At 50.1% G+C, this 24,968-nt stretch overlaps 1 protein-coding gene and 1 non-coding gene across 3 annotated transcripts in view; both read right to left on the reverse strand.

Annotated features, from left to right (window-relative positions):
* The window catches only part of Moe (moesin), a 125,342-nt gene that overhangs the window by 98,651 nt on the left and 1,723 nt on the right, over positions 1-24,968 (reverse strand). The gene's annotated exons all lie outside the window — the stretch shown is intronic.
* TRNAS-ACU (transfer RNA serine (anticodon ACU)) lies at positions 3,801-3,872 on the reverse strand. Its single transcript has one exon. It is a non-coding gene; the product is annotated as a tRNA-Ser (tRNA).

Raw genomic sequence — 24,968 nt, forward strand, 5'->3', positions numbered from 1 at the left:
TACGCATTCCTACGCTCTCGCCATACCTTCCTCCTTCCATAGTAACCATCCTCCCAATGGTTCCCATAGCAACGCACCCGCCGGTTATGCCGGAAACTACACGGCGACGACGCGAAACCCAGGAACGGGCGCTTACCAGCTCTCGCTGTAAAATATACAGCGCCCACACACTACCGAGGTTTCGGTGCACATTAAAGAACTCAAGGTGTTTGGCTTGGTTTGGTTTATGGGGCTTTAACGTCCCAAAGCGACTCAGGCTATGAGAGACACCGTAGTGAAGGGCTCCGCAAATTTCTACCACCTGGGGTTTTTTAACGTAGCCCCGCCGCGGTGGCTCAGTGGTTAGGGCACTCGACTACTGATCCGGAGTTCCCGGGTTCGAACCCGACCGCGACGGCTGCGTTTTTATGGAGGAAAAACGCTAAGGCGCCCGTGTGCTGTGCGATGTCAGTGCACGTTAAAGATCCCCAGGTGGTCGAAATTATTCCGGAGCCCTCCACTACGGCACCTATTCTTCCTTTCTTCTTTCACTCCCTTCTTTATCCCTTCCCTTACGGCGCGGCTCAGGTGTCCAAAGATATATGAGACAGATACTGCGCCATTTCCTTTCCCCAAAAAACCAATTATTTATTTCTTTAACGTACACTGACATCGCACAGTACACGGGCCTCTAGAATTTCGCCTCCATCGAAATTCGACCGCCGCGGACGGTATCGAACCCGCGTCTTTCGGGTCAGCAGTCAAGCACCATAACCACGGAGCCCCCGCGGCGGCTGAACTCAAGGTGTGGTCGAGGTTCTGCAGCTATACGGACTGCCTTATATAGCATGCAGGTCATTAGCTTCGGCGAGTTAGAAAAGCATTCTATTACACCTGTAGATTAGCCTGACCTTAGGCCTGACCTACTATAGCTCTACATGGGTGAAAGAGGATGCGACACACACGAAACACACACGCATGTATGCGAGCTAAAATATCTCCAAATGGCCCGCGAAAAAAAAAAGCAAGCGAAAAGAGACGCAAAAACCTATGAGAGTTGACGCCGCCACGCAAAATGAACGGTATGCGGGGTGTGCAATCAGGAGTCCATATACGCACTGCGTGTTTGTTCGTGACCGTGGGTTGCCCAGCGTTGTGCAAAACACGCGCCACTTCGCGCGAGCTTTTTAGAGTTCACATTTAACGCGCAGTTCGGAATGCCTTTCGGGGATGAGAGTTGTGTCTGAGCATGCAGGTGGCGTGTCGCCACATTGTTACATATGTGTTATGTCGTAGCCACAAGGCGATTACGTAACAGGCCCATTTCGCAGAGCTCGCGAAACAAACCACGTACCGTTCATGCTTTGAATTACACCAAGAGTTACACGTACTCAAAAGGTACTCAGAATGTCCTGTTCGGGATGAAGACTTTCTAATCATTTGAGGACGTCCTGAAGACGTCCCCAGGACGTTTGGTGTTGTATGGAACCACTCAAAAACGTTCGATGCTGCATCTAAACCGGTTCGCTTCGTGTCTTCAGCACATGTTATACGAACATCCTGCATACATCGCCAGTGTACCCGCCCCCAGAGTGACCGAGAGAAGTGAAGTTGTATGCCGCGGGCATTCCGCGTATCTCTCAAGGCATGCGCTGCCGTATCTTTGCACGGCTCTCATGAGCCGACAGGGCTCTCAGAGGAGTGCTCGGGAGAGATTGCAAGAGCTCGCGATTGCTCGCCGATAAGAATCGCACAATGCTCAGGGAAGACACGGTCAAAGGACGCCCCAATAGACTCTTGGCTTGAAGGAGGGGGGAGTGACAAATAAGCGCGTTGAATAGCTGCCCAAGAATCTCAGAAATTCAGGATCTCTGCGATAAATGACGTCTCCATCGTCGCTTCCTGACGGTTAGACAGGCGATTAGATTGCATATTGATTAGAAATCAACTGCAACCGACTGCCAAAGAAGAAAAAAATGAAACGACCTCGGGGAGGGGGGGGGGGGGGGGCTGGTTGTACACGTTGGAGCAATATGAAATTCAGTGACTTTGGCTTTGCCCCACAAGTGAAAAGCATACCTTGCATTTTTTACCACGTTGAACTTCCTGGTGAACCTCCCAGCTTTTCCTTTTTTTTTCTGTCTCTCTGACTCTTCCTCTCTTCTCTACATAGTTTTTTATAGACGCACATCCCCTGAAATGTTTTCGGGAGAAGTAAAAATAAATTTATAGAGTGCGAACAAAGTGCTCGTTCATATTGCTTGGACGTGCACTCTAAGATCACTGAAGAACCGATGCGCTATAGACTACGACATATCACGTGGCTGAAACCTGTTTGAGTCCCTTCACATGCCGTTTGTATACATGAAAAAAAAAAAGAAAGCTTAAAGGGCCGTGCATGTAATCTGGCAGGAAATTCAGCGTTAGCTGTTATAACGCCGTGTAAAGGGGTCACGGTCATCCGTAAGTGGTTTAATAGGTCAATGACCGTGCTCTGTGATGACTTCATTTCATGGGGGACAACGACCACGACAGGAATAAGTTTTGGGAGGGAGGTGGGGGGGATTCCCGATTTTAACAGCTGACGCCGTAAAACGGAGCAGCTACTGTGAACGCCCCTTCGAGCACCAGAAGGCGGTTTACGACGTACATTTTAGAACCTCGCCTCGTGCGGATGGCGTTATCACTCCAGCGTTACTTCGACACGCAGGTAGACGTGCAGGCACGCGGGCATACAAGGTATGTATGCATGACACGGACGGCGATCGGGTGACATCGACGACGTTGCCGTCGCGCCGGCGCGGCGCATGCAGACAATGCTCCGTAGCATCGGGCAAACACTCGGCGGGCGCAAATATCCGGTCGCGAATACGCGTCCCCCCGACACACAGACACACGCGCGCCGGTATTGCACAATCGTTGTTGTCACGCGTCCAGACAGCAGCGACACACGCGGTCGCCAGGGGTCAGCTACGGGTGCCGCATCGCTAATGAGACGCGACGACGACCCACGGTGAGGACACGTTCGCTCGCTTGTCCACGGCAGTGCACGGAAAATCGCCGACTGCCACGCACTATGCACCCCGCTGCGAGACATCCTTTTCGTCTTGTACAGCCATACCTCCTCTCTGGGGGCTTTCGATGGTGTTATCGATACACAGCCGTTTGCGCCGCATGGTACGTCACAACCGAGGAGGACTCCCACGTTCCCTTGCTTTCCGCCGCGGTGCCTCACTGGTTACGGCGTTCGGCTGCCAAGCATGAGGTTGTGGGACCGAATCCCGCGACCGCGGCGGCCGCGAGGCGTTGGAGGCCCGAGTGCTCTTTTGATGTCAGTGCACGTTTGAGAGCCTGGAAATCGATCTGAAGCCCTCCACTGCGGCACCTCTTTCTCTTATATCTCTCACTCCCTCGTTCATCTCTTGCTTCACAGCGCGGTTGAGGTATCCACCGAGAAGCGAAGCAGCCACTGCGCCGTTTCGTCGTGAAACATTTGTGTTTGCCACTGTGAATCTCGTGAGATTTGTTATGGGGTGGGTGGGGCCTACAGCTATACCATATATGGCACACGGTTTTTTTTAATTATTAATTAATTGGTTTTTTGGGGAAAGGAAATGGCGCAGTATCTGTCTGATATATCGTTTGACACCTGAACCGCGCCGTAAGGGAAGGGATTAAGGAGGGGGTGAAAGAAGAAAGGAAGAAAGAGGTGCCGTAGTGGAGGACTCCGGAATAATTTCGACCACCTGGGGATCTTTAACGTGCACTGACATCGCACAGCACACGGGCGCCTTAGCGTTTTTCCTCCATAAAAACGCAGCCGCCGCGGTCGGGTTCGAACCCGGGAACTCCGGATCAGTAGTCGAGCGCTCTAACCACTGAGCCACCGCGGCGGTTTCAAGAATTGGTTCCCTGAGTGCCGGAGATCCTCAGGGGGCGAGCGCGGTGCATCGAATGTCGACAATTAAGGCGACGAAGCCGTGTATAAGACGAAGTCCGCCGAATTATCTGCGCATGGGAAATGAAACCGCGCTGAGCAATATCGCAGTACAGCGTGATGCAGCAAAGAACTGCGCGATGAAGTAGTATAGAAAGAATATACTCGCTGCTAGCTTAACCTGGCTTGTGCGAACACAAGCGCGTGCAATAAATACACAGATGCAGCTAAGAGCTGTGTGGCGAAAGTTTACAGCGCGTGCAGCAAGGATTACGAAAGCTAGCGACAAAAGCATCCCAAGCGCGCTGTAGCAGAGGTGGCAATGACCGCAAAAGGAAAAACGGGGGTTCTAAAGGGACGTACGCCCACGAGCCAAAGGCAAACGCTTAAGCGTCAACATCCCGCACGAGTTCAGTCCCGAAACAACCGGGTAACGATGCCCGTGACAGCGGCGGCGAAAAACTGCTGGCCTGGAGGAAGCGACCAGCTCGCATCCAGTCGGCAGTCGTACATTATTAAATTGGACGACAGGAAACCCGCGTAATGTGGTGTTGTTGCAATAGAAAAAAAAAAAAAAACATCGCACGGAAGTTGAAACTGGTTCTGCACAGTACGTGCTACGGAGTATAGACTCCTCCGAACTACATACGGTGCAAGACAGCCTGAAGCTCACGTCGCTTAAAAATAAAACAAGGATATATACATCCGTCGTGATTGGGCACTTGCGCTCGTTTGCGCAAACTGTCGAAGCCACACGCAACAACAGTGGAGGTATGCAAAGCGCCAGCTTTCATTAAAAGGGCAACTGCACCACTTTTTGAAAATTCCGCGCTATTCAAGGATCCAAATCTATATAGGCTGTAGGTAAAGCATGCCAGGTGTTTTTGCGCTAGCATTTAAAACAGTGACGCAATCGACGATTAAATTTTAAGCTTCTCCTCACGGCACCGGAGAGTGCGGAGAAGCTCGGTGTGACGTCATGGAAGTTAAGATTTTAAATTCGCGCTGCAGCCAACCACACCCTGCCATGCCTAGTTGGATGCTGCCAAACAATGCTCGGAGGCCTTTGGCTTCGGTGGCGTACGTTTTTTCCCCTTAAAACCAAGCGTTTATGCGTTGCAAATGTACTGGCACCTTCGATGACGTCATGATGCGTCCTCCACTTGGAGCTGCGCGCTGCGGAGAATCTTGATGGCCGTCTCGATTTCAAAAAGCGATTTTGTCACCATTTCAAATGCTATCGCGAATAAGAGTTCGCATGGTTTATCTGCAAGTTTCACACATTATATCGCTTTAAGCTCGTCGATTCCTAAAGCCTGTGCAGTTGACCTTCAACGCAAAATCAAAAAAAGTAACTTTGGACGCGCTTATGCGACTGATGGAATATCACTCCGTTAGGGGAACCCACACCGCTAACCTTCCCGGGAGGTCGTGTAGCGCATGCTTTGCTGAAAACGCTGGTGCGAGCGGAAAGTGTACAGTGACAGTGTCGGAAAGGCTACAAAAAAAAAAAGACAGGCAATACAAAGCGGGGAAAAGGCGGCAGAGAACGTTGACGCCCAAGTGCTCCGGTCGGGGGTCGAACAAGCGCTTGTCAGATGTGTGTGTGTGTGTGTGTGTGTGTGTGTGTGTGTGTGTGTGTGTGTGTGTGTGTGTGTGTGTGTGTGTGTGTGTGTGTGTGTGTGTGTGTGTGTGTGTGTGTGTGTGTGTGTGTGTGTGTGTGTGTGTGTGTGTGTGTGTGTGTGTGTGTGTGTGTGTGTGTGTGTGTGTGTGTGTGTGTGTGTGTGTGTGTGTGTGTGTGTGTGTGTCATATATATACCTGTAGCCTATATCATTTTTCCGGTTGCATGATAGAGAGAGAGAGCAGGTGCTGCGAGCTGCCGACGATGCCAAGCCGCGGCCGTGACATGGCGGGCATCCCGGTCGAGGCTGTCGCGAAATGAATGAGAGTACGCGTGGGATGAGGGTGTCTATATACTCTCGAGCGCAGCAGCGGCAAAGCGGTAAATATATGCGTCGCCGAGGCGGGAAAGCAGGAACCTGCGCGCTCGGTGAATCGGACTATCGTGGACGTATACACCGTCTCCACCACTGCAGGAAAATGTCCTCTCCAGTTAATTCTCCTTTATACAGCCCTGCCCCGCGTCATCCACAGATACCCTATCGTAGGGAATGTTATAGTACACGCACGGTAGGGTCATTTCAGTAGGCAACCTCGACATAGTCAGCGCTCGAGTTTTTCGTCCAGCTGTGGTATATAAAGAGTCTTAATGATATCAGTAGCTAAAAACAACGTGTAGGTGAGCGAAAAGCTTAAAACAATGACATTTTTGAAGAACTGGTGAGAGGACCCGTATACAGTGACGGAGGCAAGCTTGAGGTATGAATCCAATATTAAAAATAAAAAATTTTAACGGGGCAAAGGACAGGAACACTGGTCGCTTAAATTTATAACAGGAACGAACTCGCTTTACAGCAACTACTACTGCAACCAATATTAAAGTAGGTGTAGCTACAGCTGGTGCTGCGGTGTTCAGGCGTCCTGCAGTGAAGCGGCTATGCATACGCGACAGGTGACCGTGAAGTCCCAATAGGTCGCGAGCTCAGGAGCGGCCTGCCACTTTTAGGACCCCCACGATCAGGAAACAAAAAAAAAACAGTGCCAAAGAAGAACCTCGGTACGTCAACACCAGTGGCCCATGCACCTCGGCCGACCTCTCGGCTTTCTCCGTTCTGACGCGGGGCAACCTACGTCACCGCTTCGGTTTCTCTCAAACTACTCGCGCGCAACCAGGTGGCAAAGTCGTCGAACGCGCCAGCAGCGGTTCAGCTGCCAGGATGGATGACTCCCCCCTCCGTTTCGTTTGCCGGGGTGTACGGGAGGAGAAAGACAATGGCTGCAGACACCGCCGGCGAGGTGGCGGCGACGAACGCGTGTTTGCCGCCCCGTCGAAATGCCGCCGCCGCATCCTCCCGTCACTCAAACGCCCCCTCGCGGCACGCGCACAATGGCGATTGAGTTACGCCGCCGGAGCGAAAGCCGTTGCCGACGCAGCCACTACTTGTGCGGCTGCTGCCGCGTCTACCGCCGCCAGCGACGGCCCGCATAGGGCGATATAGCGCCAGACGAGACAGGTCTGGAACGCTGTGATCGTGTCGCATGGCCCAGGCTGTGTGACGCATTCAAGCGTCGCTCGCGCACCGCGCAACCGAATCCGCCGCGCCGCCATGTCGAGGCGGCGTACTCGTGCGCTCGATGCATGCATGGTCGCGCGACGGATAGACGTCGGGACTGTCCCGTCCTGTTAGTGTGGGATTGTTTGAAGCCAAGGAGCAGGCCGTTGCGGGAATGAATGTCCGGTGACATCGTTTTCCCGAGCACTGGCCGGAATGCAGTCGCAATCGTTGCGTAAGTGATCGCTTTAGTCTCGGTCGAACAAGACCAATACACTTTTTTCTGCTGTTATGCTCCAATGAAAAAAATAAGAAATTGAAATTGGTTTTTGAGGAAATGAAATGACGCAGTATCTGCCTCACACATCTCGGCGGACACCTGAACCGCGTCGTAAGGGAAGGAATAAAGGGGGAAGTGAAAGAAGAAAGGGGTGCCGTAGTGGAGGGCTCCGGAATATATTTCGACCACCTGGGGACCTTTAACGTGCACTGACATCTCACAGCATGTGGGCGCGCTTCTCACTCCCGCGAATTAAAAAATTAAGGTGCAGGATAGCTAATCCAGTCCTCTGCACTCCTCCTGTGACGTCGCCGAACCTTGCTTTTTGAGCCTTGATTTCTCGTACGCCGAGCTACGCTGGCAGCTGTCAAGTGCGGCATCCTGGACCGAGGATCGACCACGGCGCCCAGTGACCCGTAAGGGTCAAGAACATTTTAAATTTGTCGCCAATAAAGTTTTTTCCATCCATCCATCTTGAGCCTTGTGGTCAAAATTCGTGGGATGATATGGTCAACCATGCCATCTCTGCCCTCCTCCCTTATGACGTCACCGCACCTTGCTCGGTTGACCATACCATGCCATGAATTTAGACCACAAGGCTCAAGAAGCAAGGACGACACAGGCGGAGTGCAGATGCCTTAAAAGGTTTCTAAAATGCACTGGCTAGTCTCGCGCATATCGCTAAGCCTTCTTGAATTCTTGGTGCGCAGGACTTGGTGCGACTAACGCGTGCACAGATAAAGAGGAGAGCCGACCAGCATCAATTTGTCCTTACGATACAACGACCATTGGATGCGACTTTCTAAAGCGTGTGCTTGGCGCCGTATATACAAGCTCTCGCGGTGAGGCGAGCACCGCGGTGATCCATCTCTTCATACTCGTATGCGCGGCGGAGGAGATCTTAGGCTCAGTTAAGAGGAGATAAAATGACCCCGGCTCATCTTGCAGCCAGACTGGGGTCTGGCACGCTTCCATCCTGACGCGAGCAGCCGTCTAAAGAAGTAACTCGCACAACGAGGGATTTGAAAGAGTAGGAACTGCGATCTTGAGCCTCGTCTAAGGGGGGTGCACTAGCGACGTATGAGAAGAATTCGAAGTACACGTCGACGCGTAAAGGAAGTGGCAGAAACCGAGCGTCACAGCGTTAAATCAAATCCCGCTGGCTGTCACTTGAGATGTGCGCGTAGTTTGTGTGTTTATTTAAAACCCAGTTACAGCAGTCAATTGGGGACCGAGCAGGATGGCATTACGGTACAAAAGAAATGGAATACAGCGCAATCACGAGCAAGCTACAACTCATTTTAAGCAAAAAAAAAACGCACTCAAAAACAGATGAAACAGCAACAGAGAGCCAGTAACACATTCATGAATGTGTATTATGTGCACTTCGAAGGCAGTTACGCCACCTGCGGAAAAGACATCAGTTTGAAGGACATTCCACTGAGCGATAGTGCGCAGGAAAAAACAGCTCTTGAGAATATTAGAGCGGGTGATATATGAGGTTCTGAAATTGGGTGTACCGAATTTGACGAACTGCACGGGGATGAATGAATAATTCTGCAATGAGACCGAGTTGGGGCGTGTGAATAGGAACCTCAGTCTGGCGAACACTGTTCTACTTTCAGGAGTCGGAATGTTGTTTGGAGACATGAGTGACGATGACCAGTCAAATCTGCGATAAGAACCGAACATAAAACTGACTATCTTTCTTTCTTTCGAAGAATTTACAGTTAACATCTATTTTTTTCAATGAAGGATCTCAGGTAAGAGCAACATAGTATGTGAAGAGTTTGCTTTAATTTCTAACGAAAAGAATCCTGGCTTTCGAAAGGACGATGCGTAAATTTTGTTAATGTGGCTTGTCCAGTTAAGACAGTAATCCGCAATACCTAGATATTGAAATTCATTAACCTAGATTAACGGATACCTATTTTTTAATAAAAATTCAAACAGGTTTTTCGTCTTTGTTATCTGGCATGGGCCACCTGTTACATCACTGGGAAACAGCATTAAGGTTATCATTCATTCAAACGTAATTGATCATCGGCACAACGATATCATATATACGTAGCGCTGCAAACGATGATGGCGTCAGCGCGCCGAACCCACCGAAACTGTTTGACCGAAGCAGTTTTTAGTGCGAAAGCATTATATGGCCTGTCGACAACAAAACCTGGCGGTGTCGGCGTTGTCCAGCAGCAACGGTCCGAAAACCGTCAGTGACGTCGCCATGGTCTCGTAGTCCTGTGCAGTAGATATCGCTATCGCGTAGGTAAAACGTAACAAGGAAGGAACGGAACGGCACAGTTTCTTACTCGAGTAGTGATATCAACACTGAAACTACCCACTATGCTTAGGAACACGAGGATGATGATTAAACTGTGCCCGGCATCGATTTTCGTGCCACAAATGACACGCACAGATTGTTCTTATAGCTATAGCTATGTTCAGATATGCCCAAGTGTACACGGAGCCGCCAACCAAGACACCATCCAGTACCGGCTTCTAATAAGCTCCCCTCAGAAACCTGTTCTCGGATGGCAAAGAAAGCAGTCGTCTAGCTCGCAGCTTAATTGGTACATCCGGTCCAGCCGTTCTGCGCGCGTGGTTCGGTGCTGTATACCTCTGACTGTGCCTGGTCGACGGAGAACAGAGTCAACACAACCACACAGTTCCTCCTCCACTATGAGCCTTATACACATTTAGAGGCTGAGTAGTTTCAAACGAAGGGCTCACTGCGTCCTGATTACAAGAAACTCGCACTCATGGTTTGAGAAAAACTTGCAGGCTGTGAAATTTGCCTGTGGCATTCGATACGACATAGAACAGTTACAATGGAGGGGTTCGTTGCAAAGCCTTAATTTTAGACCTGCAATTCGCGTTAGTGTGCAGTGCATCCATCGCCGCGTAAGCAGGAATATATGCTATCAAAGTTATCCACATAAACTTAGATTACGAAATGAACTGCACTAGTCAATAGCCTGAATAGAATAAATTGTTCTTACGGGCACTCAGTGGGATCAAGCGTTTCGTGTGTGTGTGTGTGTGTCTGCAAAGTTTTAATCGCAAAAATGCCCGACCTTTGGTACGCCTTTTTGCCCAGCTTCCTCCTGCGGGAGTCGCCTGGTGAAATCGGCACTCGCGGCTATGGAGCTGATAACGTTACTCTTATACAGCAACTAAAAAAGGCGATGTACGAATGTTCTTCATCTGGCACTTAATGACCCGCATGCAAGGAAAGCAGTGAAGTCAGACTCTTTATTTTTTTCTTGTGGAGGGGGGGGGGGGGTAGGGGGGGGTATGAGCCATTTAGCTGATTCCGTGAAAACGAACACGCCTCATGGGACGCAGGAAGCCAGCAGGCCCCGCAGGCCCCACGGAGAAAGAGAGCCGGCATCTCGACGGAGGCGACAACGAGCGGACCTCGAGGCGGGTCAAAGACTCTCGCCGAGGCCTTCCCGCCGAAGGACGTCGGCCCTTCGATGCTGCGCGCGAAGGCGAGGCAGTGAAACGCGCGCTCGGCAGACGTGGATCAAGGCGATGCTGTGTGTGTGCAGCAGCGCCCAGCTCTGCACGCCCAGCTCTGGCGTCAGCGCGCCGAAACTGTTTGACCGAAGCTCATTTTAGTGCGAAAACATTATACGGGTCATCGGCAACGAAACCCGGCGGTGTCCAGCAGTAATGGTCCGGAAAACCGCCAGTGACGTCACCATGGTCTTGTATGACGTCAGCAGTCGACCAAAGATAGCAATGTATATACCATGAGCAATGAAGCATGTATATTAGGTGATATAGGCCTTTTGGTCGAAGTACTTTAGAGTAAAGGCGATGGTTGAAGACGAAAGGTTGAAGGCCTTCAGGGCAAAGGCATTTATCTACAGCCTTTATGGAAAGGCCTTAGTGAAGAGCTTTGCGTTGAAGGCCTTCAGGGCAAAAACCTTTATGGTGAAGGAATTTAGGCCAAATGCCATCAGGGTGAAGACCTTATAGGTGAAGGACCTTTAGGGGTGAATGCCTTTCTAAATAGTTTGCGGTCAAGTGGCTAATGAAAACGAAGGACACAAACACACAAGAAGATGCGAAACAAATCTTTAATGAACTTTGCGACAGAACTCACGATGAGGCATTGATGCTTTCGCATTCCTAGAACGGAAGTATTCTTAAGTGCCTCCGTAACTTTTGCAGTACAAGGCGCAGTAACCGTCTCAGTCTCGGCTGACGCATCAACCGCAGCAGTGAGGGAAGGTATGAAGGAAGCAGTGAATGAATGAATGAATGAATGAATGAATGAATGAATGAATGAATGAATGAATGAATGAATGAATGAATGAATGAATGAGCTGTTTATTTAGAAAGGGAGGCTCAATGCCGTTTGTTGGGGAATTGGGTTGTCAGGGAAGGCAAAAGTAGGAGTCTATTAATACATGAAGGGACAGCATGGGTGATCTATCCAAGCTTTACACTGCTTTGTAGAGGCCACTTAGCATATTTGCCAATATCTTCCCGGATGCCGTTCGCTCCGGCTCTGGTCAATGCACGAAATAAATACCTCGCCACCGGTGGGAAAACCCCGCTTGGCGACGAGGTCGTCGCGTCCCTTGCGGAACTGTGAACAATGCCAAACTAGGTGGTACAGGTCAGCACGACACATACAGCCACAGTACGGGCACTCCATAACGTCAATATTCCGAAAGAATGAAGTGGCGGTAATGCATGTGGCATCCCAAAGCTGGAAACGCAAAAGGCGCCCGTGTGCTGTGCGATGCCAGTGCACGTCAAATATCCTCAGGTGGTCGAAATTATTCCGGAGCCCTCCACGACGACACCTCTTTCTTCCTTTCTTCTTTCACTCCATCCTTTATCCCTTCCCTCACGGCGCGGTTCGGGTGTCCACCGAGATATGTGAGGCAGTTACTGCGTCAATTACTGTCCTCAAAACCAATCCCCCCCCCATGAGCAATAAGAAACGCCGTAGTGGAGAGCTCTGGGTCAATTTCGACAGACTGGAGCACACTGACAGCGCACAAACAGCATACGGACATATTTTACGTTTCGCCTCCAACAAAAAGTCCGCTGCGGTAGGGATTCGATCCCACGACCTCTCGCTCAGAAGACGTACGCCGTTACCACTGAACCACCAAGGCAGGTCCGAAGCCGTTTGTGAAATTCACCGGCGGCCCGCGCCGAATAGACGCCTTGCACGGGGCTTGAAAGGCTTCACGGTGGTAGGCTATACGCATAGCTTCCAAGGTGCCGGTCGGGGCCGGCAGGTGGCGATAAGCGGATCAGATAAAAGTCTAGCTTTTCGCCATGCCCTGGGTCAACAACATGGCGGCAACTATGCCATGGGTGCAAGCGACCTTTACTGCACCGTTGCTGTCACACAAGATATGAGTCACTTGCCCTCAACGCACTGCCCTTTGTCAGCCATTCGTGGTCTTCCCTTGTGACCAAACGTAGTAGATGTCGTGGGGAGTCGTGCACGTCTTCAGTTGGTGGCAAGTAAAATAATGTTGTCCAGGTGTGTCGTGAAGTGGTTTTCAGAGTAACCTCTCTGCTCTGCAGCAGAGATAGGGATCGAGGGGCTCGCTATGACATGCATATCAAGGAAGCCAACAGCCATCGAAACTAAGGAAAGCATAGGGGATTGATTGTTCCTATTTTTTATTTTCTGTTTTTGATAAATATGAAAAAAGTGAAATCAGTTCATGCCTGAAAGGTAGTTGATTAGAAAGCAGAAAAAAAAAATGGCCAGGCTTAGCTTGGTTAAGCCAAGAATGCGTTGCATATCTCGATAGAGTTCCGTGCTGCTCCGTTGACTCGATAGGCTATTGACTCGATCGCCATTGAAACTGCCCGTGTAGCAGCGCTCGATCGCCTTTGAGTCGATAGACTATCGGTTCGAGGGCCCTTGAAATGCCCGTGTGACAGGGGTATAAGACTGTCCCGGCGAAGGAGCGCAGCTCATTTATACATATGCCGTGACGTCAATCATAGCGCAGCGCCCCTAGCGGGAGGAGCGGGAGTCAGGTGGTGGCTGCGGCCGCGCGCGACCGCGCCAGTTGGGGCCCAGCTTTTCCTCCGTGACGTCACGCGCCGGCGCAGCGCCCCTAGCGGGAGGAGCGGGAGTCAGGTGGTGGCTGCGGCCGCGCGCGACCGCGCCAGTTGGGGCCCAGCTTTTCCTCCGGCTGTCGTGACGTCACGTCACGTGGTTTGGTGGCTGCCCGGCCGCGCCCAAGGGCTGAACTGAGTGATTGCAATATGCAACGCATAAAAACAATTGCCACCAGGGGGATCCAAACCCACGACCTCCGTATAAGCAACCACATGCCACCAGTTGGAACCGAACCCATGCAGGTCGTGGCTTCAGATTCCACTGGTGGCCTGTTTGTGTGTGTTTTTCTTTACTACTTCCTAATCAATTACCTTTTGGCCCTGCAAGGGGGTTACACAACTATTTTCACAGTGATCAACAACAGAAATTTAACAAAGAAGCATTTCTGAGCGCTTTCCTTGGTTTCAGTGACTGTTGGCTTCCTTATTTTATCTCTGATCTTCAGCTTATCAGCCGGACCCGTGTTCACTTCGCTGACATCCACCCTAGCTCCCAGCAGTTTTCTTCCGCTGCTTGGTTAGAGCTCATTCAAGCGAGGTGCGAGTATTCCTTGCCTACTGTCAAAATAATTTATTTTTAGAGAATCTAAACTTTGGGAAACTAGGAGGATGCACACTCAGAATTCTTGTTGGATGGTTGGTAAGAGCGTTCCTTCACCAAGCTCTGCGTCACCAAGCTCTGTGCGTTCATTTATACTACTGCCACCTGGTGCCGATTATCGGCTGCCTTTGCATAGCCCAGTGGGAGCCCGTATTAAAAAAAAAAAAAGAACTTCAGATTTACTAGATGCATTTGCAGTATTTACCAGTGCATCCTGTTCAACAGATTTACTTGAAATGTTCTGGCCGAAGTTGGCTTCTGTAGCTCAGTTTTCGGGAAGAAATTTGTCTTCGAAGTAAGCGCGACAAATGAAGAGTAAAAAAAAAATTAACCATGATTGGCGCAGAATTTTTTCACATATAAGAATGATGTAAGCGCTCCATTGTACGTCTGTCCATGATTGATTGGCACCTTGCAAGAATCGGGCGATGGTTATCTTCCCACGCGGCTGAAATGCAACCTCACTGCGAGTCTGTCAAAATAAAACAAATCATTAAAAGCCCACTCCATTCCCCCTCACCTGAGATTACGTTCCCGCCATAGAGTATTTTTAAGAGCACGTGACATGATCGATGGAGCTATTTTGTCGCCTTAATAACGAGCTTCAGCCAGTGACTCTCAGTCAGGAGTTGTCGTGCCTCCTCTGCGTGCATTCTGGACGTCATTCGAGCGCTTCAATGCCTTCGCTTGGATTCACATTACACTAGCTGATGCAGCGTATATGTCAGAGGTCATGCGGTCGCTCAGAATGAGCTCAGAACTGAGTTTCTATAGTCTGAACAGTACTGAACAGCACTGAAAAGCGTCGGCGAGACTCATTACACGGTTCGCTGCACGGTAACCGCAGACAAGGCTTCACGATAGCCCATCACTGCCAACAGAACACACCAGTACGCGTCATGAAACTTCGACCGCCTTTGGCATCTCATTAACATACTAACAAGGAACCGAGTGAAGTTCCTCCATCGCGGATGTCTCTTGCCCCGTGAGTACAACACGAGAGATGTATATGTGTACGATGTGAAGAGCACGACCTCGATCCTGACATGCGCACGAGCAGTGGGCATAAAGCTGTGCTCACGTCTTATTTAAAATCGTGCAGCGTTTAGGCAGCTGCGAGGCACCAAGAGGTGGTCTCTTGAACAGCTCTCATATACAGGGCGTTTTATTCTAATCCAGTACAGCTCACAGCACACTGGACAGTGTTCATCATCTGCGCTTGCGGTCTCCGAGTTTTGTTTCGTCTTCGGACACTGTTTTCCAAATATGGACTCGCACCAACACGCCCAACTGGCAGTTTATTCAATACATGCTTTTTTTTTTGCGTAAAAAATCCTGTTATAGCTACTGAGCACCGTTTTTGGGGCTTGGTTACCTGGCCAGGCGGATACTTCGTTCTTGAATATTTGCGAGTGTAACCGGTATAACATCCAACTAATTACAGAATATGTTGTAGTTTGCTTTATAATTGATCTGCTAGTAATGATACGCAACAAGGTAACCATGTATCAGACATAACTTCAACAGCGAAAGTAATAATACGATCTGAAGAAAATTAGATGCCCCATACAACCTACCTGTTTAGCAGTTCTTACATAATACACGGGCCTTGCGTCATCGTCCCTATAGCACGCACAGCGGATCGGAAGGCGAAAGGGGGGGGGGGGGGCATATGCCGTGGGAAGACGCTGAGCATTCGCATTTACATGCGCTCCTTGTCTTGACTGGCCTGACGCCAGCTGCGCAGCCTCCACAACACTGCGCGGAACTATTGAGAAGGTGTGTATATGCCCACACAGGGCGCAAGTATAGAGAAGGAAGGCAAAACGAAGCAGTGGCATCGTTCCCGGATTCATCCGGCCGGTGCTCTTTCAGCGTTCTGGAAAGGATGAGACAGTTCGGAAGGAGGCCTACGCATGCAGCACGCCGGCCGGATGTGCTCGTCGCTCAAAGAAGGAGAGCACGGTCACGGGCCCCCGTCAAAATAACAGCGCGTGGGTCGAGGGGGGGGGGGGGGGTGCTGTCGCGGTTGTTGCACGGCGCGCAGTGCGCAACAAGACGAGAGGGCACCGTGCCCAGGTGTGGGTCGTGACCCGCTTTCTTCGCCAAGAGCCAAGAGGGAGAGAGAGAGAGGGCACTCTCACGGTGAATCGAGCCAACGGTTTTTGGAGGGGGACGCCGGAACAAGTGTTATTCGATCGTTGGCGGTAAAGATGAGGGCTTCCCGCAGCTTAGTGGCGATGCTGCTGCAGATGCTGCTACTTTAATCGTGGGCCGCTTTCTCTTTCGACGAACCACGCACTTCCTGTTGTCCCCTACGCGAGGAAGGCGCGTTTTTGTGTTTTGTTTCGGTTTTGTTTCAGGTCTCAGCCCCCACAACCGATATTTTGCAGTGTCGTCGGCAAAACGTGGGACTTTGACTCTGTGCGCTTAGTCATGTAATACACTCGCGAGGCAAGGCAACAATATTTGCGACCCCACAGCGATGTGTCGGCGGACGCTTATTTTGCTGCGTTGGTGTTGTAACTATTAGTCGAGGCTGCATATTGTGCAGAGAATATCTTGGTGTGAAACAAACATGAAGGTTGGATAACCTGTCAGATAATTGTGCGTGGGGTGTAATATTTCATAACGTCAATTACGAATTTACTATAACTACCGAAAGTGGTATGCTTGAAGAATGCATTTTAAGTGTATAAATGAGGAAGAAGCCGGAGAAGGTTAACAGGAGAAACAATCTTTATTTGATCAAGACCTATGATGACCTCAAGGAATAGATCCACGTATTTCGGTGTATAGAAAAATGTTTGTTCAAACGCAACCTAGCAACTCCCAGAACGCAGGTTTTTGCGGTGGTTTGAATAGTCGGCGGCAGGACTGGCGGAGTTAGCATAACTGCCGGTATAACCGGTGGTACAGCATGTTATATGAGTGCACGGTGCCGAAGACAGAGCTAGAGAAAAAGACAAAACGTGTTTCTGCATACACCGAAAGTATTTTACTACGCTGCTTGTCTTCATTCAAATACGCATGTTCTAACTACATTTAGTTATATGGAGAGCGTACGGTGGAGTCTTATTTGAGTTAACGGTAAAGAGAAAAGGCCATGGAGATATCACGAAAAATGGTGGCGTCATTAACCTCCACTTTCACGCGGCCTCTTTGCTTTTTCTACTTTTAGATAGTAAGCTAGTCCATTCTACAAGAAAAGCACGGTATCAACGACAATAACCAGATAGATTCTATTCATGACCGCAGGCACGTGGCTTCGACGTCATTCGCTTTACCCACAGTAAACCTGCAAGAACTTCTCCAGCTATTTCACTTCTGGAACCAGATGCCGTGCCGGAAGTTTGGGCTGCAGACGACGCAACAACGAACTCCAGCGCGGCGTAGGAGACGGGGTGTGAACGAGAGTTGTTAAAGGAGTAGTGTCAAGAATTAAGTGCGCTCCACTCGAGAGAGAGAGAGAGAGAAAAAAAAAATCTAGGCCACACTTGTTCGTGTATACGCGGCAGGCGGTGCGACAAGCCTCCCGAGTCGTCCCCCGCAGGTCGTTCTTCACGCCACAAGAGCCGCAGCTTCAGGCCGGCATGCAGTCCTCAATCACTCGCAAACGAACGCCGCCCACACAGCGAGCTCTGCCGCGTTCTCCGTGAATCGCCGGTTGTCGTCGACCGGGTCCCCCCCACTGCTCGCGCGCACACACACGCACTCTATATAGAAGCGCACTCTTTGGCGGCAAGGTGTACAAACACCGGGCTGGGCCGAAACGGCAGGGCCTGCGTGCAGCCTCTACAGTCCATCTCTAGCTACGAAGCACCGTTAGCCTGCCTGTCTGCTCACGCGTGTTATTTGCGAGGTGCCCGCTAGTACGCTAGAGAAGAGAAGAAAGACAGTGGGCACAGTAGCGGAATAGTAAGAGAGAAAGGAAATGATGAAAAAAGAAAAGGGGGGAAGGACCGGGTGCTTCGGCGGGAGAGCAGCGGTGACAACAGGGCGCATAGTAAAGCGGTATAGTGCTGCTGGTTTACTCGTTTCTTTTTTTCTTCTTATTCTCGTCTCACGCCTCCGTGCCATGCGCATGCATGCGACGGTGTGGGTCGAGCGAGCTTCGTTTTCGCACCCCTCGCCCCGTTCCCTCCCCCTCCCCTGGCGCTCCAGCGAAAAGGGAACGCGCCAATGGAATTTGGACGCTTTCCTCAGCGGCGGCGGCGGCGCGGCTGCGGTGAAGCTCTTCCACCGACACAACGTGTCGCGCACCTTGCCGTCGACCTGGATATTTCTCTCTTCTTTTCTTTCCCTCTCTCTCTCACTCACACATTCGGCGGAGTTTTTCCTTTGCCTTCCTTCCTTCCTTTCTACGTTCTTTCGTTCTTCCATTTAGCCGAGCGGCTCGCGGCGGCCAAGTAAAGAGCGATAGGCTTGGCTCGTGTACCGATGCGGTAAACTTTTCCACGCTGGCACGACGCCGTGTCCCGCTTTCATCGCGACCCAATCAAGGCGCGATGAGATTACCCGTTTACGACGTTGAGGTGGGCCGATCACGAAACATGTCACACCTAAGTGATTCTATATATGAAATGAGAGTGTGAACACTTCAGCGTGGGTCGCATGTTTTCTTCACAAAATGTGAAAACGTACAAACGAAGGCATGCACTCTATGTAAAAATAGCTCCGTGTGGGGTTTCTAGATGGTCACGAAGCGTTTTTACGTGTCTTCGAGATGTAACAAGCTCAGAGAGAGAGAAAGAGAGAAAGAAGTATTAATTTGCACAGGCATACCAATGTGGCAGGACGACACACTCCGCGGTCTGCCTGTGTTACATTATAATAAAAAAAAAAGACGAAAGAAACTCGTCAGAATAGCGTAAGTTGGCCGGCTTACAGCCTGTGCATGCATGCATTTGTGTACTTCACCGACGACGCGGCGCCTGCCACGAGCGGTTACAACAGGTCGTTGACACGAATTCATTCATCACGTGGGGGTTCTTTTTCCCGACGTCTCTCTGCTTCAACAGAACCACTGTCCGTACACACGTGTACACCCACATATAAACGTCCACAACGCGTATCTTCCACCCGGCCACATTTCAAGAAGCCCACGCAAGACTCCCATCCTAAAGGAAATCCCTTTTGCGGGTGCGTAATCCACTCTGTGGCAGACGGCGCAGAGCTCGTAAGCTCATATGCACATCGGCCGAGAAGCCCTTCAAAGAAACGGCTGAAGAATAACCTACTGAAAGCCAGAATGAGGGGAAGAAAGAGCGTAAGGAGGAAAAGTAAAGAAAGAAAGAAAAAGAAAGAACATTTTTACGGGCAATCAATTGGATTTATGAGGAGGAATGCGATAGCCGATCTATTTCAATTTTGATTTTATTCTTATTCCATTGCTATTCGTAATCGATTCTTTTATTCATTTTTGCTGAGTCATTCTTACAGTGCGGCCTCTCCTTCCTCTCCACTACAAGTGAAGAGGGGGATTTCTCGCCCTCCCCCTGTCACCTGCCAACCGTGGTAGGAGGAGAGAGGGAAATCCCCTAAACACCACCTGCCACGATTTTCAGGGGTAGGCTTCACGGCGACGCCGGAGTTTTCGCCTTAATGTCCCATTAATGCTATCTCTTAGGAAAGAAAGAAAGAAAGAGAAAGAAAGAAAGAAATGCACGAGTAGAGTTACAGACTACGGGACCCACTCCTGCACTTAACTGCAACCTCCTATTTTATTTGATTTCAGAACTATAGCTATAATACAGAAGCGTAAAAGCACTGGCTGTAGCTGGTGGTGCATATAATAATAATTGGTTTTGGGGGAAAGGAAATGGCGCAGTATCTGTCTCATATATAGTTGGACACCTGAACCGCGCCGTAAGGGAAGGGATAAAGGAGGGAGTGAAAGAAGAAAGGAAGAGAGAGGTACCGTAGTGGAGGGCTCCGGAATAATTTCGACCACGTGGGCATCTTTAACGTGCACTGACATCACACAGCACACGGGCGCCTTAGCGTTTTTCCTCCATAAAAACGCAGCCGCCGCGGTCGGGTGTGGTGCATATACCGTTTACCTTTTCTTGCGCTTACATTATATTTTTTTCATTTTCAGTGAAAGAAGGAACGAAAGCAGCGTCCACCGGTCGCGTGCATTACAGGGGTTCTCGTGCTAGGCTTGCATCGGGCCGCGCGCAGTCGTCGCTGCCGTGTTCGGGTCAGCGCGAAGGGCAATGAGCGCACCCCCCTCCACAACGGGGGCAGTCGGCGCACCTCGATCTTGTGTCGTGACTGTCTCCTCGCGACAACAGTGAGGCAACAACAACAAAGTCCAAAGTGCGCGCCGCCGGCGGCCGAGGACAGCACACGATGAGAGAACCGTTAGTCGCAACGACTCCCTCCTTCGCGGTCGCAGCACTCAAACGGCCGCTGTCCCAGACAGCGAAAAAGCGGTGCGGCCCGGTCACGATGTGTCTGCGTGCGCGCGTGTGTGCGTGCGTGTGCGCGCGCATTTCCCTGAGCGCTCTATGGCGCTTCCTTCTTTATTTCTTTTTCTCTTTTTTGAGTTTCGTTTTTTTTGTATTTTTGATAGCAAATCTACAAGCATTTACAGTGGTGACGATGTACGAGTTAAGCACCCACGCACATGTATGTGCGCAGGTGTGGGTTTTATATAAAGCTAAGCTATATTCGGATACAACTCGAGCCTGTGGTGAAGCTCTGCGTACAATCATGTTAACCCCCTACGTCGAGGAAATACCAGTCCGTTGTCGAAGCTTTCCTTCTGACCTAAACAAAACCTATTCACAAGACGAAGTTGCAGGAGCAAGAATTTGATGCCTCTGACTCGTGTTCTTCATAATTAGCTCGCTGGTTCACGCGCCGATACTTCCTTAGCTAAGGTTTTTTTTTTCCTTCATGAGGTTGTAGGAAGTCGTTAATTAAGTGTGTTACGTTCTTCTGTATAGAAAGCCGCTCTGTTCAAACAAGCCGCATCGACAAGCAGACGGTTGTCTGTCAGTCTTGTTTAGTAGCTCCGAGACAGACTTCGAAACTGCCGGCCGTATACATATCGTGGATCACTTATTACATACTTTTCACGCTTGCATTTCAAATTGTATACCTATACACCTTCGACCGCAAACAGAACTTGCGCTGTGAGCTATCTCAGGCTGTGTCAGCTGCTTGAGCCTCACGTCGTACAGTGGTACCGACAAATATCGATCAGTTATAAAGGCGCAGACAGCCGCTTCCCTTATAAAAAGGGTCTATAGACAGTCTGTAGACTTCTGATTGACTTTATTGCCTTCCTATAGACATATCTTTTTGTCTATTCATAGTCTATAGACTGTCTATCGACAAATGTCTACTAAATGTGTATCAAGTAAAACTCTAGTTTGGGCGAGTTGGTTCATGTTGAAAGAGTTGGTTCATGGCGTCAGTCCTGTCTTTTGTGTGCCTTCTGTGTCCCCGTTTCTTGCGCCATTACCAGTTTTTCTTTAAATGTGTATGGCCATAAATCTATAGATTGTCTATAGACTATCTATAGGATTTGTATTGCCTATAGACTATTCTTTAGGGTTTGTCTATAGAGAGTCTATAGACTTTATAGACAGAAGTCTGTGGACAGTCTATAGACTGTCTAAATAAATTTTTGTAAGGGTTGTCCCCACTATGCCTTATTATCCCCATCTTCGCACCGTATGTGTCCACGCATCGAGTACAACGCGGGGGACGCTTACGGTCGCCATGCCTCGGAGGCTTCGCACTGCCCGTTCACCCAGCAGACGTTCGCGCAGCAGAGAATGATCGCGCAAACTGCCTCCAGACACGACACCGTCAGCCCTAAAACTGCAGAAATTGCAGCAACCGCCTCCAATGCACGGGCAGGCGACCATAAAGGTTGTCTTTATGGCCCCCGAGTAGACGTATAAGCGCGCACGGCTGTAGTAGGCGAATCGTAAAGGAGCCCCTTCCTTCGGCGCGCGCGGAAGACAACGGCGGCGCTGTCGACCAGCAAGGCGGTCTTGCGGTCACGGAAAGTGCATGCGCGGTGGAAATCGCAAACTGCTGCTGCTGCTGCTGCTGCATGCGCGCAGTGCTGACCGCACCCTGACTTCTGTCTAGCGAGTTCAATCTAGTGCTCCCGAAGAAGAAAGAAAAATGCGCGTGTACAAGAGCCCTGGAAAATGCAGAGCGCTGCATGTCAAGGGGAGTAAACAGGGTGTTTCATTGTATTCGATACAGGTTACTTTTTCTTTTTAACGCGGTAGCGTTTAGGATCCAGTTGTGCAGAAAATTCAGCGTCGTGAAAATTTCCCAGATCCCGTGACCTAGGTGTAAAGATGCTTAACACCTGGAGATCACCCTTTTTTTGGGTTTGGGTTATCTGACTAGGCTCGTTCAAGTATATTCGTGAATGCGAACATATTGCGTACATAATACATTCTGATTACCAATCTAATTATTACTCTTAACTGAATCTATGCTGAATAGACACCCTGCGTTAAGACGAGTTTCTTTAAAAAAGTAGAATGCAAACTTCCGGTCGCAACAGTGAACAATACTGAATTAAAGTGGACTTTGTGATGTGCCGCACAGCACATTGCCGTGGTAAGAAAAAGGCCGGTGTATATTGATCCAGGTTGATGGCGAGCTTGCTGTCAACTTTTGGCGGGGCTAAGCCATGCGCAATACTGTCTGTCACTTGTTCCACCGCAGCGGGGATTAGATATAATAACTAAGGACGACCGTTTCGTGACACTGTTCTGTAATCTAGCAGCTCTTCGTTATACCACTCACACGAACATCCAGGGAAATTTCTAGCTTCCCCCGTCACCATTGGTAATTACGATGTGACCCTATCCACGGCATTCACAGTAACCGCGCTATAATGGTGGCAAAATGCACGTAACAATACAAAAGCTAATAAAAAAGGTCCCTCATTTACCGCTTTCGTATAAAAGATCTTCAGCCTCGCTTACGCAAAACATATCGGTGCTTAAATGCAGCTCATATGACACGCCTTTAGATGTTGCGGACTTTCATTGTAGATGCAGCACAAACCCATGCTTTCATGGCCGCTGGGGTACCCGCCCTTCACATGCATACAACGTTAGTCACAGCCCAGCATAGCGCAATAAGAGCATGACCCCTATGCGCACCGCATTGTCTTCCTCTATATCTTTCTTCCGTAATTTCATTCCACAGACGTCGATAATTCCGGTCAGTGCGCAGTCTGATGCACGTATTACTCCTCCGTCATATACAATGGTATCACCGGCACGCACTCCGAGTTCACGAACCTGCTGCAGTGACGTCATCGGTATACGCCTTACAAGCTCTTCGGTGGGTTTCACATGCCCAGGCTGCATAGATACTACAATTCAGACTCCATGTTAAAAAATAAATAGGGGGAGGAGAAATGCGCTTCCTAACATCAAGCGGAATATGTCATGAGCGCGTCAAGCAGGAAGCAATAGCTAACACCAGACAGGCCAGACAGCGTACACGTACGGTATCCAGCTGTCCACGCAATCCCCATGCGTCGATGGCATAGCGTAGGAAGTGTACCCGTATATTAATCTGTTAGTCGCTCGTGCAACAATGGCGGCATGCGGCATATATAGCATGCCGTTGCGGCACGTATGCACAAAGGCTGCAGGCAATGCGCCAGCAGGAAGTAGTCGGTACAGAGGGAGGGCCACGTGACCAGGGCATCCACGATGAAACGATTCTGTTAGGGGAGGTCGAGCGCACTGTTTCAGGCCCAGACGCGAGCCGCACTGCGCAACCTCCCCTGTGAACACGGGCTTGCATCCTGGCGCGGCCGCCAAAGCGCCTGCCGCGCCATCTCTGTAGCAGACGACGCGAGACGCGCGCGCGGGCTCGTCGTCTGCTAGCCGGACATGCCGCGATACCGGCGATACGCTGGAACCAAACAAAGCCCGCGAACAGGACACAGCTAGTGGCAGTGGTATTAGCTATGCGAGGTTATCGCAAAACGCGCTGCCGTAGCCGTATATGATAGTTACAACGTCATACGATATCGTTCGCCTATTTTCATGCACCAACCTAAGGCGAAAATGAAATTCCGCAGCTTTTGATGAAAACGAAAGAATAAAAATACTGAGCGAGAGGAAGAAACGGTTGTGGGTCCCCAATTCGGTCCGTGTCAACCACAATCCTTCCTGCGCGGTGTCAACGTTTTGAGAAGCTCCGCAGGTTAGCTAATCTATGTTCGCATCGCGATGTTTAATCACGTTCTCTGTTCGTTGTACAGCCAGGACCAAAAAAAATTAACATCATAATTTTCGAATCCTCGGCAGACTGCCTTTCTTTGGCCAGTACGCCCCAGAGAAAGGTTTTACGGGGCAACGTCAAGTTCTGTACTCAAGCCACGACAAAGCTGAGATCTTGGTCACAGTAGCATACATCGGCACTAAAAAAAAAAAAACCTTAAAAGAGTGTTTTGTAAACGCAAAACAAATTTCACGTCGTCCTTGAAAGCAAGAAAAATTGGCAACAATAAAAAACGCCGTTTCCTATAGTTCCGATGAGTAAAAGCTCTGCCCTCAGCGACCAGCTTAGCCAAACGGAAGTTGGACGCGAATACAGCAAGCATCGCAATATATCCAGACTCAACGTCATATAGAACGTATGTACAATATAGCACACAAATCTTTCACAGGTGCTCGAAAAGAAACCGAGCCACTGAAAAGCAATGAGCCGTGGAGACCGAGCGTTTTTTTTCCTCCCTGGCGTGCAATACACGACGGTTATGTGCCCCGGCGAGTTCACGGAATGACACGCATATCAGTCCCAAGCAAGCGCTGCAGGCGCACCGTCCGTCGCGCACGAACTGCGGCGCGCATTCATCACGGAAACTTGCGCGCTGC

Source organism: Amblyomma americanum, chromosome 7, assembly GCF_052857255.1.
Source record: "Amblyomma americanum isolate KBUSLIRL-KWMA chromosome 7, ASM5285725v1, whole genome shotgun sequence".
In the NCBI taxonomy this organism is placed as follows: Eukaryota; Metazoa; Arthropoda; class Arachnida; order Ixodida; family Ixodidae; genus Amblyomma; species Amblyomma americanum.